Below are 18001 nucleotides of genomic sequence, written 5' to 3' on the forward strand. Positions count from 1 at the left end.
TGACTTTTATCTTCAGCAAACCAATTACTTATTTTCAGATATGTGAAAAACATTTCTTAGACACGCACTTTTTTTCTTTTTGGCCGTCGGTCAGTCACAACTGAGATGCTCTGGTTTATTGGGGTGCTCCTGTTCAGGGCGTTATGAAAGCATTGCCCTAAGTCCGGCAGAGAGGAGCAGTTTCAGCTGGAACAGGGGCTGCCTGTGCCCCCTGCCCTCTGCTGCTCCGTGTTCCTGGGGCTCCCTCCACACTGCTCCAGCTGCCACACCGAGCTCCTGCAGCTTCCCAAGAGAGCTACCTTGCAGAGAAGGGATAGGCCGGTTGGGAAAGGGGCACTCGCTTGCTCTTTGACTGAAAAGAAGTGGAATTGCTGCCTTGGATGTTTGCTGAAGTACCCGCAGTGGCGCTTTTCTGCGGAGGTGTTGGTGTGGCCACCAGCCAGAGGAGGTGCTCACAGGGCCACTGACCTCAGCACAGCTCAGGGCCAGCACTTCCAGCTCTTAGCTGTGTATAATTCCCTTAGAGCAAAGAAACAGGTTTCTTTTCACTTTGTCATAACTAAATGATAGATGAGGTTTTTCTTAGACCTAAATCAAAATCTGCTTTTATTGGGGATTGAACAAGAAAAATTTCTGCTACGGAAGAGAGGGCATTGTTTTTGCAAAGCTGTTAACATTTGAGAGCAAGCTAGCATCAGACTCTTTCAGCTAGCACATATGGAGCATTTCACAGACATGACCCCAGACTATTTGTCAGCATTTAGTTTTCTGAAGCTTGCAGTTGAATAGATGGTTGGGCAATGTTACATTTAAACATTCACTCAACACAAGAGGCCATCTCTCTTGTGGCATGATTTTAAAATGGGCTCATAATAACTGGAGTTTTTTGGATGAATCAAATAAAGGAGTGCATGCTGTCGTTATTTGGTAAATATATATCCTGATGAAACCACAGGAGTAAAACTGTCCTCATTCTTCTATGATATTTCTAAAGTGCAGCAAATTGTGCCCTCAGCTGAGACCAAGTTTGAAAAATACTGTTTGGGTTCATAAATGGGTTGCTGCCTCCGTAGATAAGGTGAAAATCCATTCTGGGTTTTCAGCTATGCCTATCTAGTCCACCCTCTTGCTCAAAAAACGGTTTCTTTATTTTCCCACTGTATCTCCTTTACAAAAATTGTGAAAACTCTGTATTAAGATCAGTGAAAGAAACTTGGTTGTCTCTGTAGAAAGAGACCAGTTAACAGCTTGTCCATTTGTGGTCAGATCAGATTTTAACCTGACTCCTATGAGAACTAAAAATCAAAAAATTAAAATTAAAAATTGAGGAAATTTTCTTGCAAAGTATTATTGATGAATATTTTGTAAGAATTTCTTTGTTAATAACTGTTATTTCCCAGCTGGGCAGAATCTGGCTGATAATCTTAGGTATCTGATAAAGCAGCAGGAAGAATTGCATTTTGGTAAAGAGTAAATTTGAATTCCTGTTTCAACTTACTTTAATCACTTATGTCATTAAAGATGTCCTTCATATGTACTTTAAAAGCTTTCACTAGGGAACATTAATTTCAGATCCCAGATATCTCTGTGAGCCGTCAGGAATACTAACTGATTTCTTACATCTTTTGTTTGTGGACATCGTTAGGGGTATTTGCAGTAACTGGTAACTAGGAAAACAGCTAAACAAACTTTTTCCTAATGTTTGTGCATATGTGTTTGTCTGTCTGTCACTAAATGCAGCAGGGGCCATTTCTGTGGGCTCATTACGCTGATAGCACATTGTGCTTTCTCTTTATCCTATTGTGACTAAGGAAGCATAACCAGAACTTCCCAGAATAATTGGAAACTCTTCAATTGGCTTCTCCACCTATAATTGCATTGTCTGTAGTGGGCTGATGTAGGTATAAATGTAGACTCATTTGTCCATACTGAAGGATTTCTCAAAAGAAAAAGACAAAGAACTGTTATATAAAAGATGACCTCAAGTATACTCAAGATTGAAAAGCAGGGAAAACAGTCTTGTTCCTCTGTATTGACTCTTCCTGAAACTCTGCTGTGACACAGGTAAAATGTGTGATTACAGGACTGCTCCAGAGAGGATTATACAGCACCTTGTATGCCCTGTTGCTTAGTGTTCTCTGTTCTGAGTCCTGGCCCTGCACAGGACACCCCAAGAGCCGCACCATGTGCCTGACAGCATTGTCCAAATGTTTCTTCAGCCCAGTCTGGCTTGGTGCTGTGAACACTTCCCTGGGGAGTCTGTTCCAGTGCTCAACCACCCTCTGGGTAAAAAGCCTTTTCTTGATACTTAAACCTCCCCTGAGTCAGCTTCATGCCGTTCCCTTGGGCCCTGTCACTGGTCCCAAGAGTGAAGAGACTGATGTCTGCCCCTCCAGTTCCCCTTGTGAGGGTGTTGAAGACCACAGTGAGGTTTCTCTGCTTTGGTGTCTTGTGCCTTGTTTCTGCAGCTCAACAGACAAAATTCTCTTTTTATCACCCACTTTTCTTTGGGATGTGTTGGCTTCTGCTAGGATAGGAATGTAGTGCACTACTGATAGAAATCAACTTTGTGAAGCAATAAACAGTAAATATGTTCTGTCACTATGCCCAAGGGAATAATATCAAACCTTAGTTATCCATGTGTTCGAGGCCAAGCCTTAAGGAAAAAGAGGGTACATGAATATACAGTGTAAAAATATAGATTGCTTCTCTTCATTCTCCATCTGTGGACCTTCAAGAGCTCTATAAACACAAGCTCACTGAGCAGCTGTATACCCCAAGGAGGCAGATAGTACAGTAATAAAATATGCTAAGGAATTTAAGCGTCCAAATCTTGATACATACCTCAGGGTGGTAAGAATTAAATAGAGTAGTTTTAGCAGAGAGACATTCTTCTGGGAGACTTTTTCTTATAGAAGCAGCATAAGATCAAACTCCCCTTTTGATAATTTTCCAGACTTTGGGGGTGCTTAGTCTCTGAGCAGAATCAGAAGAGATTGCTATATAAATAATGTGAACCTAGACCTCTGGAGGAAGGTGTTTGGCTCATAGGGTGGCTGGAAACAACAGGGATTCTCCTGAGCTTGTTTTATCTCTTGTGTAGGGCTCCCTCAGCATCCTAAACCCTTTTCTCTCTTTTAGCAGTCTTCTTTCAGCATTATTTTATTCTGAAAGATCTCTTGAACAAAAGACGTTTTTAAAGCAGTCTGCAGTCTTTGCTTCCTTTTATTTTCTGGCTACTCTGATACCAAAGGCAGCATGAAGCAAAAGTGAAAAGAAATGCAGTAAAGCAGCTGTTGGGCCAACTGTTGTGGGATCACACAGGCCTCGGAAGGAGCCCTGCTTTGCTGTGTGACCAAGTGCTTGATGTGGGACAACGTTCCATGACACAGCCAGGGTCTGTCTCCACTGGCACTCTGTCCATCAAGGAAGAAGGTGTGCTCAGATTCATTCTCCCCATGTGGGAAAAGGCAGGAAACATGAAAATTGATGCAAACATCAGTAATGCTTCATCCTGCTGCATAGGAGAAAAGGATTGACTTCCTGGCACTCCCTGGAAAGTGGGGCAAGAGCTGCTGGAGAGGCAGGTGGTGTCTGGCTAAACCCTTCTAGGTATACAGAGGAAGACAGGCAATCCTGCCTGGATTGCAAAGTGAAGCCTTCCCATAGGGAGTGGTTCAAGGTGAGAGGAAGACAAATGATCTAAGTGTGCAAAATTTCAATTTATTCTTAAAAACCTTTCTTGCTAGATGTAATGAAGAGTAATGCCACAAAACAAAGGCGTGTGAATAATTTCTTGTTTGTATCTTGTCTATGTGGTAACCAAAAAGCTACCTCAGTACTTTTAATGAGAACTTCACTGCTTTGTTACTCTTCCTCACTCTTCCTTTGTGTTTTGGGTTTTTTGTTTGTTTTTTTTTTTTTTTAAAAAACAATTTCCCTGTCTGTATAGCTCAGAGTGTGTGTACTTTGCAAAGATGCTGCCATCTGCCATTTACTTTCCTTTCTGAGCTGTGATTTTAGACATATATTTCAGGGAAGAGGAAGTCAAGTAGTTGAGTTTATTTTCCTTTTGTGTGAACAACAATGCAAATAATTCCAGAGCCAGGCAGTAAGGCTAACTGAAATGCCAACTGCAAATCACCTTTTCAGTGAGGCATTAATTTATTCCGTGAAAAATATGCTGGGTAAAAAACTCCATTTGGCTGGATCAATGAAGCTCCATATAGCAAGTTTTTGAGATTAAATCAAATAATTTTGTACTTTTTCTAACCCTTATTCCAGATAATTTTCATCTCAGCCCCTTGCTATATATGCCTCTTGCAGCAGACAGGGGAGCAGTGGCGGATGCTGCTGGACACATGGCAGGGCCAAGGCTGCCTGTCCTTGGGTCACCCCAGGCTGCCACGAGGCAGCCTCTCACCTCCAGCCAGGACATGGCCCTCCCAGAACTCAGGAACCCCTCAGTAGGTGAGGGGGATTAGTGGAACCCTCCCTAACAGGGAGAGTGAGAGCAGGAGAAGGGGCTCATCTTGCTCCTTCTCAACTGCTTGTGCCTTGTCTTTGGAGATGAGTTCTTCAGGAGCTGAGAAAAATACTACTTGAGATCAAGATGGAAAACATTCATCTGAGAAACTAGAGCCAGTGTGTCTGTAAGCCGGCACTGCCACAAAAATACCCATGCATTCATTAATACTTTATGATGATTTTTAGTCTGATCAGTTCCATGGTCAGATGTGCCTCATGGTCACACAAAAGCCTGGATCAGCACAGCCAAGGGGCATCGTCAGCTTGAAACAAGAGGATGAGGCAAAATGGGGCAGACCTGTTTTCATGACCACACTCCTGCCTTAAATGAGTATTAGAGAGCTGAGGCCTCCCCTTATTCCCTTGGGAACTGTAGCAACAGCCCCAAGGTTTCCTTGTACAAGAGTAAGACCAAGCACACAGCTTCTTTCCTCCTCTTGCATGAATTGCAAACAAGTGAAAGAACAAAAAGCTTTTGCTTTTCTATTAAATATTTAGGTTTAAATTTCAGCCATTACTGGAAAGTTGTGGCAAACAATTCAAGGACTTGTCAAGAATTAAGAAAAATACTCTCCCTTAAATTTTTTTGTTTGTTTGTTTTCACAATACCAAATGATCCCTTGGATCCTTTAACTGTCCTGAGATGACTCTAAAGTTAAATGGGAAAACTAACTGGATTTTAACAGGAAATCTGATCGTGCATCTAGAAGATTTAAGGGGCATGAATAGAATAGCATTTGAGAATGTGCAGCTATTTTGAAGATTGATATGATTTTCTGATTTTGACAGAAAATGAAAACATAGTGAGGCTGATTCACAAGCCTCTGAATCAGCCAGCTTCTTAGAAGCCAAAGACAGCTTGGCTCAGGTAGGCAGTTCTCCCACACATGGCTTTGCCAAAACAGAGTGTGTGCCGAGGCTTTTTTGCTGTTGTTTTTTTCCTCCAGATGGTGGAATGAGGGATAGACTGCTGGTTGCTTGCCAAGGGCTGTACAATATTGTGGCAAAATGCAATCCCAAACTGCAGTTTTGAAGGTAGCCTCTCAATCACTTACTCGTCAAGTTCCTATTCTTCTTGCATGTGGGGTCAAACCTTTGTCACGGGGCCAAGGCTAGTAACACGTTTAGTCCAAATGTTTTGAGAGTGACAAAATTTGGTATGTTTTCTCTCCAAATGTTGATTAAAGTGTTCGCTGCTAGGAATGTAAGAGCCAATATGCAGTTAATACTTTTAAAAAATCTGTATCTCAAACCTAAATTGCTGAATCCCTCAGGTCAGCTAAAAATAATAATGCTTTGGGTTTGCCTGCGATTTTTCTCTATATACATCTAAAGTAAAAGCAAGAGGTTACTTGGTGTCACAGGTTATTTACCTTTATGGTTGTAGTTTGAAACAGATTGAGTTTTTGAGCTTTTAAAAGATTTCTTGTGCTTAAATGAAGTTATAATAATAAATAGAGGTAAGGGTGAGGACTTTTTACTAAAGGGTGTGTAGTTTTTTGCCAGATTGATACATAAGTCTTCCTTCTGTTGACATGCATTTTCGAAAGAAACCTGACATTAATTGCAGCTTCACTGGGTAACACAGTAGCAAAATGATCTACCTTCTGGCTGTCAGGTCTTTGTGGAGGGGATTAAACACATCTAGGAACAAAGTTACCCCCTGAGAGTAGCACATACACACTATTTAGTCACTTGAGAAAACTTCCAATAGGTAGGGTTAGTGACCAAAACAGTGGAGGAAGTCAATCCACCTCGTCATCTTTCAGGTGTAACTTTATTTTCCATAAACCGTTCTTGTTCCAGGTGTTTGCTCGACCTTGCAGCAATCCAAGGTACCCAAAGTGATGGTGACTTAAAATAAGTGTACTGGCATTTATGATAATAAGAGCAATTTTAATATGACAATTTTAATATGCTGCCATTTCAATAAACTACTAAAAGTAGTCTCTCCCTTGTAGCAGGAGAGGGTAGGGTTGGTGCTGAATATCGTTTTTTTAAAGAGATGAGAATGACAGTGTGTATGAAAAACACATGTAAGAAGATTGCTTTGCTATGAGTTCTAAAACATAGGAAAAAGTTCTCCAAAAACCAAGACCAGTTTTTAAAAGTGACTTGACAAACTAAGTATGAATAAGCTTGCTCTCCAGTTTAGGCTGTTTGGAAGAAGCATGGATGAGATTTTTAATGTCTTAGTGATGTGACAACAGACAAAATCTACAATCACTCGTTGGGTGCCCAGTACACTATTTGGATCACCAAAAGTATTTTCTTCCTCAAGCAATAACAGATTATTATCCTGGCTGGCAAGAAATAACCTGTAAATTATATCTATATCTAGCACATGTGGAAGAAAAGCCATCAGATAGTACCACATGAAAAATTGGTTGCCTTGCTCTAGTAACAAAAAGTTTGGCATAACATCTTTTAATCTGAGAGATGATGAAACCAGCAGTGGCAAGAATAACATTACTAGTTTCCAAAAGTAGATATATTAGATTGAGAGGTAGGTCGTTTGTCAGCGACTCCTGTAGATAAAACGAAATGGTAGACAAAAACATTTGCTCAGTATCACAAAGCCAGAGACTGCAGCACATTATTCCATGTCAGTATATAAGATTACATATTCTAAGGCATCTACCTCTTTTTCTGTATACCTCTAGAGACACTGAAGGTCTCAAATTTCAGCATGCTCCAGCATCTCAAGTTCTGGAGGGAGAGAGAGATTGCAGGGAGTTGTCTTTATACAGCTGACATCTGTATCCTTGAATGCCATTCATAAATTAGACTCCTATCAAAATAACAGTGCCCCTAGGTATCTGCTGCTCAAAAACTGCCCTTCAGAGGGACTGAGCAATCTTCTGCAGGATGGATTAAGCATTTTACAGTGCTCATGAGAAACCAATCTGAAAAATAGGTACCAAACCAATTAAATCACCTCTGTTGGCGGATCTCCTTTAAGTTTTTAAATTCCTGCTGTGTGAATTTTCTTTTGCAGTATTTTTTTGAATTTCTTTAGCTATAACTTTAGGTGATAGATGCAGAAAAGAAATGTAGTGGGCCATTTCAATTCTGCCTTTCTTCTTTCTGTGGCAGTTGATCTTGAATGCCCACAGAGCCCATTAAACTCATTTTGCTGTAGCTTTACTATTGACATTTGAGATTAAATGCCAGGGTATGAAAGAATTTTTTTTAAGGACTATGATTTTTTGTTTCAATACAGCATTGTCAGGACCACAGGACTGTAACAGCCTGCTGTGGTGTGTTATTTCAATCATTTCTTCTTGCCTAGGGAAAATATTTCTGATTAGTGTAGTTACTATCTCTTTGTTACGAGGTTTATGCAAAATTCAGCAGTGTTACTGCAATTGAACTTAATGGGAGCTGTGAATGCTTGGCCCTGGCTTTTTCCTGTTGGCACTGCTCACTTATCTCCTCTTGTCTGATAAGCTACAAATCAGGATGACTCCTTTACCCATGCAATGGTGAGTCTTGGTGCTACAACGCTATAGTAGAAGATTTTTCAGTCCCAAAACAATGCCTTACACATGGTATTCTCACCCCCACAGCTGTCATTCAGTCTGAAAGAGATGGAGGCTGGAGACCTGGGGTGCTTTAGAGGCTGGTCCAAGAGTGCACACCTGGACTGCCCTCCCCACAGCTGGCAGTGAGGTGGGTTCAAAGAGAGGTCCAGAGCCAGTGCCTTGTGGTTTTACCTCTCATGTTGGTTCTGGGGCAGCATCCCAGCATGTCTGTGTTAAGGCCTGGAAATCTAGTTCTGTATCTTTCTACAAAATACCCAGGAGAGTCCATGGAAATGGACATGCAAGTGTAGGACACACATGTGTAAGTTAAACACATTTTTCAGTATTTTTTCATGCTCTGAAATGATCCGAAGCTTTCAAGGGCAATGTGTGGTAGAAGATGTCTCATAAGGTGTTTATGTATTTGTGACTGTATGCAGCCTAATACCCTTTCTGCTCTCCTGCTTGATGGAAGCTTTTCCTTGATATCCACTGGATAATAAGCAATTTAGTGACGTGATGAGTAAGAACAAGGTGATTGCAGAAGTAGTCTCAGCCAGATAAAGTGTGCAAGCATCTCTTTTTACTGCTCTGCTTTCTGTTTAAATGGTACATTTAATTATAGGCATTGCATTTGGGAAGAGTTGTTTGGTTTGCAACAGATACCTGACAACATCATCTGGAGTTTTCCATTATAGCAAAGACTTTGCCTGAGGGTTTGCCTGAACAATGTTATGTTTTCTATCCCACCCAGTGCATAAGAAAACACCTTCAGGGAGCAAACCCAGCCCAAGTTCAGCATCTATTGCTGAAGTCACTTAGGACTAACAATTTGCATGCAGCTTGGACTGCAGTGTTTTCTTGGTGGCTTAAGAGAAGGGTTTTGGCCAAGACTGTGGTCATCTTTCCTCTTACTTTTGTGAGGTTATTGCAGTCTGCCTGGGCCTCCCAGTGTTAATAGCATTTACACAAACCCTGTTGCCAGCTGTCGCTTGAGGAGAGATTCTTCCTTTTTGCTGCTCATTCATTCTCTCTGCTCCAAGATTACACGCACATAGATACAGCTTCCAGTTACATTTTTGACTTCCAAATTTATAAATGAGTGTCAAGCTTCTTGTGCTACTGTTGCTGCTGTCATCTCACTTTCATCTCTAATGAGATGGGTCTCGTGACTTTTGCAAGCTTTTTGTTGCTTAGTCTCTGTCTTGAAGGACACCCAAGATAATACTAAATACTTCTGAAATGGCTCCACATGTTTCTAGTATGTTTTTAGGCCTCTGATTTTTTGGGGGGTTTGTTTGTTTTTTTGGGGGTTTTTTTAGGTATTTTGAATAGAGCCTAGATTTGTTTGATAGATACAGTCGGAAGAAAAAGAGTTGTTTACTGTGAACCCTGTCTTGTGCCATGACAGCCTGGTTAACTACTGATCAGCAGCTACAGCTGTAGACTCTAAAAACGAGAAATCCAGAATGGGTTCTGAGGAAAGGCTAAGTTACCGAGGATCATTTTGAAGTCCTGCCCAGTTTTCTGCCCCTGGTGTCTGTAATTGGCCTCAGCAATCCATGGCTATTTGTATCTCACACCATGCACTGCTTTATTTCTCTGGTAAAGGTTAGCTGTTTAACTGATTAATTATCCAAAGCCAACAGACTAGATTTAGCAGTGGCAGCTCTTGGATTTTGAGAAGATGCAGCACACTGACTTTATAAATGTAGCATCTGGCTTTTCTTATTTTATAACGTGATAACATTTAAAGAGCTGGTCAGGCTTCTGGAATTTTAAATACCAGATGGGAGTTTTGTATTCCCTGTATACTTTATTATATCTAGTAGATTCTGAAAGATGGGGTGACTGTCTCAAAAAGAGGAGCTGTGCTTTTCAACTCCCAAATGACTGAGCATTTATTTCTGTTGCTACTTTTAGAATTCTCATTATCACCTCTGTCCCTTCACCAGCCTAAGCCTTGTCCATGTCCAGCATGTCTGCTTATTGCTTCTATAACATGTATTTTAAGGGCAGGATGCTGCCTTCTTTTGTTGTCACAGGAGCTAAAATTAAGAGAAAATGGCAGAAAGGAACTGGCCTGTGCCCATATCAAGTTTCTAATGCTCTCAAGCATTTTAATATAAATGCAATTATTTTCAAATTAAATAAAGCTTTTAGAGTCTTTACTCTGCATTAGAAAAACAAGATAAAAACTAAGCAGACTACAAGGCAAACAAAAATTCTTAAATGCCAGTGGACTTCTGATGTTTTCACATACAAGTCAACTGTTTTCTGTTCTTTGTTATGCTTGACAAGCACCACAGGAATAAACTTTATGTAGTCAAGATAAGGTGAGTCTCAGATTCTCCTGCGAGAATCTAAGCTCCAGCAGGCACTGCATCTGCAGCTCCTGTGTGTCAACTGCTAGATCTAGTCTGCAGTGGAAAGAAAATAATCTGTTTCTGATAAAATGGCTCTTTATGATGGATGGTTTAAGTAGTGGAGATGCTGAGATGTATGCAAAAATAAACATGTAAAGTTCAATATGACAGCTCATTAGATAATTGCAATAGTTATTGATCAGTGCAACTGTAATATTTTCTTTAATTTTTTAGTTAAAGATCCACATCTTTCTTAATGAGGATATTGCTTAAAGTAGAGAGAAAATTAATGATCAGAATTTTGATATAAATGGATTCCCCAATATTTCCCAAAATAGAGAGAGGAAGAAAATTCTGGTATCAAAGGAAATAAATATTTGTGTCTCAGGGTATACTTAATTTTAAAAGTTCCTTGAAAAAGTTCAATAAAACAAAACCTGAGATATACTCTCAGTGGACTGTGGTGGTCCATTAGAAAGAACATAATGTATTTGACTTTTATATTGGCATAAAACAGCAATCAAATTAACTAGACAATGAGTGTATTTAAACTGTAATTCCTCCTTCCAGTAGGTCATATGGTGAAATAATTTTTCCAGAGATCCCTCTCCATGCCTTCTAACAACATTCTGGTTCTTGCTACTGTTGCAATCAGAAAGTTCTTACAGAAGAGAATGTGAGGAAACAGCTTCATCTAATATCATCATTGCATGTAAGAAGAGTTTGGAAAGGAAATTTCTCAGTACTCTGGGATACAAATCATGTATCAGTAGATACTTTTTAAATGATACATTGCAGTTTTCTGTGTAGGATGCCCTCAACGTTACAAGGATAATATTTGATTCGTTATCTGTCAAGCTTATCCCACAGGACCTAATCATCTTCATTTTTGCTAATACTACTTTCTTCTCCAAAGGTGCTTTTTCTTTCAAATTTAATAAATGATTACCATAATTAATTTAAACATAGAGATTTGTTTGCAAGCTGCCCTTAGGCTGAAGTCTGTGGCTTCTTTTTCAGGCCTCGCTGGTGTTGCTTACCTAAAATCATGTCTGTTCTTTTGTCTGCTATATAATATCATCTCACAAACAGTGCTACCTCTCTCTACAAACTTAGGCTTACTTAGAAAATGCACTAATTAGTTTCCTTTATCTTTCTACATCTAGTTTTATGTAATTTGCTTTGCTGGGCTTTGGTTTTATTCATTATGCTGTGAGCTTTTAAGTTTGGGGATATAACTTAATAGGATCTGATTTAGTAAGATGCTGGCAGGTAGTACAGGACATAAATACTTGAAATAATTGTTCCTAAATGATTTTAATGCAAATATATCTCCAGTACTTACTGTAGAGCATTTTATTTCAAATTTTATTTTTTGATCTAAAAGATCCTTTTGTATTAGACTTTTGCTCATCCAGCCCTGTGAAGTTAAGCACAGAAAGTTCTGCTGCTGCCAGGGGGTCAAAGGGAGATGTCCCCATCTAAAAGTCTGACTGAGTGGTTTTAATTGCTATGTGCTACTAATTTGGTGAACTGCCACATAGGACAGGTGTAATGGGATGTTTATTCAATGTTCCCTAGCTTTCAGGTATATTTATCATGTCTAAACAGAGCACTGACATTTCTGTCATCGAGTTTTGGGTTAGAATCTCAAACTTAAGCTAGTTTGAAACAAACAGTTTTGTGAACTTTATGATGATGATTGAAGAGAAAAGAAGTTCTATCCTCTCCAGAACATTAATGACAGACCAAATAACATTTTCCATCCTAAAAATGAGGTTAAGCACTTTGAAAGCCAAGGCGTATCAACAGAAGTGAAATTGAGGTTTTCAGAGCAGACAATCCAATCATCTCACATAGCAAGTGAATCACTCTGTGCAGTGATTTGATAATGTGGAATGTTTTTAGAGTGCTATTGCAAACTTCATATCATCCTGAAGCATAAGCCACCATAGGCTTGCTACAGAAATGACCATATTAGGGACAGCTGAACGAGAGACAAATCTGCACACAGATTGCCAAATGAAGTAGTACAAATTCTGTGAGTAGCTGTGCTATTTAAACCTTTCAGTTTTGTGAAATACACTTCTCTGCTGATGCTCATGTTGTTATTCCAATCATAGATTACATCCAATCACTTCAGGATTTTAAAGCTAGTCTGGGAAAACATCAGAAAATGTAATTTATCATGCGTTTGCAGTCAGCTGTATTGAAGTCAGATTGAATTGACACACATTTCCTCTTCCTACAATTTTTTGGATCACTTTTAAAATTTGGTAATGAATTTGGGAAAACCAATGCCAAGCCATTCTACACTCTTCCCACAATTGTGCTAGTGATGTTTACTAACTTCGTCAAAGGGGGATAGAACAATATTTATTTTCCCAAAATTGGAGACCCGCTTTAACAAATTACAACCTGTTTTTGCACCTCAAACCAATCAGATCTATGCTGGAGCAAAATTCAGTGAGCAGTCCTCACCAAATATCCCAGGCCACGAAGCCACTGGGTACTTGGCTTTTTAAAATCTTCTGATAAAGAAATAATGACATTTCAGCATACAACATCATTTAAATGCAGGCTTGAGAAGTAACTTCTCATGTTTTTAAAGTGTTCATATTTTTAAAATCTTCACCTTCCTCTTCATGGCCAGGTAATTTTGCAGAATGGAGTGAAAGGAGGATATGGTTGTATAGTTGCTTGTTTTTACTTTCTAACTTGCCAGTATAAAAGTGTCATTGCTTTTCAGGATATAAAACTGTGCTGCAAAATTGGAGACTTGTGGAAGCTGTGGCATCTGTTTAGTCTTTCTCAGACAGATCTGGACTTCTGTTTCTACTTTGTGGCCAGCCACAACCATGTGGCTCCGGCACAGCTGATGGACAGGGAAAGCTTAGTGTTTGCCAGCAAAATATTGTTTTGCTTTAGCCAGTTGAGGTTGTGTCTGCGAGCTGACTTGTCCTTACCGTGACCTGCTTTATACCTCTCAATTCTGACTGTGGAAAATGGGTCTAAATTCTGCATATGTTGGTTAAAGCACTTTGAATGTTTATTTCGCATTATCATTGGAGACTTACTGGAGCTGTTTTTAATCCTTTGCAAACGTGGTTTAATAGAAAGCATAGAGAAGAGAAGAAAGTAATCCAATCTCCCTGAGGATTTGCATCAGTGATGTAGGATAGGCAAAGGACACATCCCCCAAAGCTCTAGATCCCCAGTTACAGGACTTGCCTTGTGCACGCTGGAGCAGCAGGAGCTGCCAAGTCTGCAGCTGCCCTCTACCCCACTGCTGTTGGCTCACAGAGCAGAAGCTGTGTTTGCTTTGAGCCCCTCCTAAAGTTTGATTTCCAAAGAGATCTTCACCCTGCAGTGTCTGAGAGACGCGGTGGGTGGAGCAGCTACTTCCTTGCTTCTCCTCGCACTCAGGCTGTGCCTGTGTTGGAAAGCACCAGTAAAAAGATGTCTGTGTGGGGAAGGCAGAGGGATGTTCCCTTTAAGTGTCTTTCAGTTTTCCCGTCACTGAAGCCTGACAGAGACTTCATTATTTATAATTACTGTAATTTTCTGTTGCTGAGCTATAACGCAAAATGCCTGTGTGGATATTTTTATACATCTACATTATTGTTTGGCAGTTGGGGACTTTGTAAAGATGTAACTTGTGAATTCTGGGTGATTTTATGAAGCCATTGTATCATGAATGCTTTGATATGCATGTGACCCATGATAAGCTGTTGAGGCAGAACAGGGCGGAGGGCTGGGTGAGGAGGAGGTAAAGCGGCTGCTCTTCAGAACGTGGGTGTGGGGATGTGAAAATTCAACCTCTAAACATTACTTCAAGAGCTTGGAGCAGTTATTTCCAGACACTGGAGTTGCAACAAGCAATTGTGCTCATTATTTAGTATTCTAACATTTGCCTTGAAACACTGTTTTATAGAGTAATTATATACCATGCCTTTATGTGTTCTCTCTATGTAGAAAATATTTCCAAAAAGTATAAGAAGATTTCCTTTTCCATTCCCTGATTTAAATTAAACAGGAGAACCTTAATGTGCTCTAGCCATCTTTTAACCTTGCAGCACAGCACTATGGTAGTGTTAATATTTTTTGTGAACTTGATAGTTTTGTTCAGTACCAAATTAAAATGCTAACTAATGAAAAACACTGAAGCAGAACTCAGTAACACATCATGTGTTACTGCTTCTCCTTTGATGAAATTATCTTCTTGCTTAAATGTAGCAGGATCAGCTTTACCTTTCACTCCAAATGTCATCACATTGTGAATAGCACATACAGTGTTCTGTACACATACTGTAATTGCACTTAGGCTTGACACATTCTCATGCTCCTTGTTTCACTGAAGTCAATGAGGTTACATGGTTCAATGAGAGCAAAATGTTCTCCTTTCATTTAGACTAAAATGGCAAATTAGAGCTGTGAGTGCTTCTGGGACCATAGTGAAAGTCACAATAAAATTTAAATATAATTTATGCATTGATCTGAAATAGGAAACTTTGAGTGCTCAGGAATGTTACAGAAAATTGGAGTGACTAGTGTTGAATTTTGGTCCAGTTTCTTCATTGCATTTTTACCACCTCATTACAGCTCATTACAGAAATTGAGATCTGGTGTTGCTTATTAGCCAAGAGTAAAGCAGATTTTGTCTAGTGACAAAAATTAAAGTGTTGGACTCATTCTTTACCAGAAATGTTTTTTTTAAAAAAAAACAATTAAAGGGAATAAAATTATTTTTGTAAGATTGTTTCTTTTTGAACACAAATATGGGCTGAAATTAACCACATTTCATAACAAAGTACCAGAACACTGACTTACTTTATCTTCATTATCATCATAAATCATCATTATGTTAAATATGAATGAAGAGGGGCTGTGATTTGCACAAGTCAGTACATGCTCATCTGCATCAGATGTGCAACCAAGACTTGGCTTCTTCCTATCTCAGCTTTTTCTGTTCATACTATGGTATTTTCTGCTGTGACACATTGAATAAAATGGAAGATTATATCCTCAGATTCTAACACCCAATCTAAGTGTGAAAAATCACCTACATATAAGTTTTAAAGACCAGATTGTAGGATATCTACTAGCTTTTTTTTTTTTTTTAATCTAGAAATACAGACCACTAGCACCATTTGTGATTTATCAGGCTCTTCAAAGGTGAGGCTGGTTTCTTAAAAACACTACAGCACTTGTCTGTCCCAGGCCAGAGCTGGTTCTTGGACCACTGCTGAACTTTCAGAGTAGTGGGATAGATGCTGCATCCTCTATGGGGACAGTGAAGTCAGTGTCCTGATCATAAAGTGAGGAAGGCTCAGACAGCCTCTGAGATACAGTGCTTGGTATGATGGGACAGGTAATGCTCTGGGACGTGTGTGAGGGATAGCAAGTCAAGGAAGTGGGGCAACAAGGATTTTGCGTAGATCTCAGAAATCTGGGGAGTTTGGTTTAAGGTATAACTTAGGGTAAACCGAACTGAGATATGAAGATGAATTGGTGATGTGTCAAAAGTTACAGGGATTAATATTGATTCTCAATAGAAAGGCATGATTATCTCCTTCATGTGTTTCTCTTTATGTAGAAAAGGAACCTAGTTCTAAATACCAGTGTAATATTTCTGCAGTAGTGAATATTGTGCATAGAAAAAACTGGACAGATCAACTGCACTGACTCACCTCCCATTAATACCATAGTGTGGGACCTCCTGGTGGGTGGGTGTGTAGCACTGACCTGGTTTTGCACATGCAAAAGTGCAACACGGCACTCTTTGGGTCCAGTTGCTTTCTCCTGCACTCTCAGCAGCTCTGTGGAGCTTTCTGAATGCATGCTAGGGAACTATAGTTTTATATGGGCACCTTAGATCCTTTTAAAAATTCATAGAGCAAATAAATGCCCCAAGCTATGGCTCTACTTTTCATCTCATAGAGAATAAATGTAGGGTGGTTAAATGGATAAAAGGAAAATGTAGCTTTTTCTTGTAGTTTGGCCACAAGAAAAATAAGTTATCTAATTGATTGGGTCAAGAGATCCTCAGGGACCCCTGCTTTGATGAAAACAGAATGTCATTTACAGCAGAGATAGGAAATCTGATCTAACACAGCTAAAAAAAAATAGAAAAAACAACCAGGAGCCTCAGAGATTCAAGTTAAAACTAAATTTGGAGGTAAATGTGAATAGCTTAAGCTGTGGAGGGCTAAACTTTTTATGCTCTGAGGCCATATTCATTCCCAGACTGATAGACAGGCAAAACCACTATAGTTAAACTTCCCACGAAGAGCACCTTTCTTAGGAAACTGTGCTCAATGTCACCAGAATTGCTCACTGGCTTTTTTAGCTGATTCCTCTGCCTAGCTGCCAAATCTGCCAATCAGATAGGCAAAGTCAGGGTCCTGAACTGGTTTGTTGGCAATTGGTAGTTCAAATGAATCTGAATTGATGAGGACAGGTGAAGCAACAACAATGAAACCAGCCACATCTTCCTATACAATGGAAATTGAGGAAATCATGGTTTAAAGTTACAGTTTTCAGGGAATGCTGTTGCATTCTTTCAGCTGCATTTTGCATGAATGCATTTTGCATTTTGCAGAGGAAACAACAATATATTCATTATGCACTAAGAGCAACCTGGAGTACTACTGTTGATAATAAAAGCAAAAATCTAAAATCAGTTACTATGCCCATAATACCAAGTATTAAAGCCTTTTGTATCTCTCCTTCCCATACTAATGCTTATTTCTTTTTCCACGAGTGTTCAGGTTCAAGCGTCCAGTAGGATACTCCTGGCAGGCAGAAATTGATGCAGCTGCCTCTTGCAGATGGTCATAAACATCTAGTATTGGTCATGGGGCTGTGGCAGGTGAGCAGGGTGGTTATGTCTGATGAGTTACAGCCTCCACTGATGAGCCCGTGGGAGGACCACAGCCACCTGGAACAAATTAGTGCAAACATCTTTCCTGCGTTCAGGAGGTGGAGCAGAGAACCAGCCCCCCCCCGGTGGTGCTGTAGCTGCAGGGGAGCCTGGGCAGCCTCAGGTTCTGTTAAAGGGGTGAGTGCTTTGCACAGCACTAGACTAGAAATGCAAGGGAGGGAGGAACCAACTACACTGACACCAGCTTGTGGGTTGCACAACTGTAAAACAGTAAAGGATTCATATTCATTAGCCACGCAGGTTTGTGTGGGACAATTTATATCACTGAACCTATGGGTAATTACTTACATTACATCCTTGTATGTCTATGTACCTATAGAGTGAGCTCTCTGTAAGTATATAAATGCTGATGGTTTGCTATAGCTGAATGATGTGACCCTTTATTTTAACTTTGAAATGGATTTTTTTTTTCCTTACTAGGATATTAATGAGCCCATAAGAAATGCATGCTTTTCAGAAAGTCTGTGATTTTTACAGCAGTTTTCTCTGAATTAATTGGCAGAAACTGATCTTGACCTCATTTTCCAGACCTTGGAAAAAATGAAACTGAAACAGTTGACAGCTACATAAAAATGACAGCTTTGCACAATAATTTATTAGTTAATTTTTTTCCTACTTGGCGATGACTGTCCTTGTACATG

At 39.7% G+C, this 18001-nt stretch overlaps 1 long non-coding RNA gene across 3 annotated transcripts in view; it reads left to right on the forward strand.

The window, feature by feature from the left end:
• The window catches only part of LOC136293344 (uncharacterized), a 60385-nt gene that overhangs the window by 27542 nt on the left and 14842 nt on the right, over window positions 1-18001 (forward strand). Inside the window, exon 1 of one of the 3 annotated variants that reach the window (XR_010722137.1) lies at window positions 17405-17477. The exons of 1 other annotated variant lie outside the window; for it this stretch is intronic. This is a non-coding gene — a long non-coding RNA (uncharacterized lncRNA). Of the gene's footprint in view, window positions 1-17404; window positions 17478-17514; window positions 17601-18001 lie in introns of those variants that run through there. One more of the 3 variants, XR_010722136.1, reaches the window with a different exon arrangement.

The sequence above is a fragment of the Chamaea fasciata genome, unplaced genomic scaffold, assembly GCF_029207755.1.
Source record: "Chamaea fasciata isolate MVZ Bird 193981 ecotype frontalis unplaced genomic scaffold, bChaFas1.0.hap1 SCAF_8, whole genome shotgun sequence".
NCBI classification, from domain to species: Eukaryota; Metazoa; Chordata; class Aves; order Passeriformes; family Sylviidae; genus Chamaea; species Chamaea fasciata.